A 923-nucleotide genomic window follows, 5' to 3' on the forward strand; every position below is an offset into this window, starting at 1 on the left:
GTGTGTGTGTGCGCGCGCGTGTAAGCGTGCGTTTAAGAGAGATTAATTAAATGTAGGAGAGTTTGTAGGTGAATGTGTATGCATGTAAATGTAACAGTACAAAATGTAGTGTGAGAGATGATGATGAAGTGTGTGCGCGCGCGCGAATTTGCGTGTGTGTGTAAAAGGGACGAATTTAATATAGGAGAGTTTGTGAGTGAATTTATGCATTACGTTGGTTGTCCGAAATGGGTTGCTCATTTATGTTGATGTAATGACTTTCACTCTGTTGATTTACTAATAATTTCTTAGTGTTAGTTCGTGGTTAGGTGTTATTCATGTTCGTGGTTAATTGGTTTGTTTCATGAGGGTTTTTTTTTAATGTTATATACACTATTTCATATTTAGGTTATATTTAATTCATTGTAGCACATTACATATGTATGGTTTCTGTATTCCTTACTGGTCGTTTTATATTAAGAGAATTTATTATTGTATTCTGGGTGGGTATACTAACATGATCCAGTATGATCCAACGTTGATTAATAAGAGCTATCAATACTTTCTTGCAATGAAGACACGAAGCATGATATACAAACCTGTCTAGACACGTGTCTCCACAGTAAGAAACTATTAGTAGCTCCTATCTTTATACAGTGATCTTTCGTTGATCTTACCTTAACGGAACAATAAACTGTATGAATGTATGTATTAAGTATGTATGTGCATTTATCTACGGTTTTTCGTAAGGTAGGTTACTCTACTTTAACGCTTAAGTTTCGCGTCGAAGAACTCATCAAACGGAGTATTAAAGAGGAGTCTCTGCATATATGTGAATTTGTGTGTATACTTCTCTTTGTATGTGTTTTTGCGTGTATGCGTGACTATGTATGTGTATGTATATATATATATATATATATATATATATATATATATATATATAT

Source organism: Octopus bimaculoides, chromosome 21, assembly GCF_001194135.2.
Source record: "Octopus bimaculoides isolate UCB-OBI-ISO-001 chromosome 21, ASM119413v2, whole genome shotgun sequence".
NCBI classification, from domain to species: domain Eukaryota; kingdom Metazoa; phylum Mollusca; class Cephalopoda; order Octopoda; family Octopodidae; genus Octopus; species Octopus bimaculoides.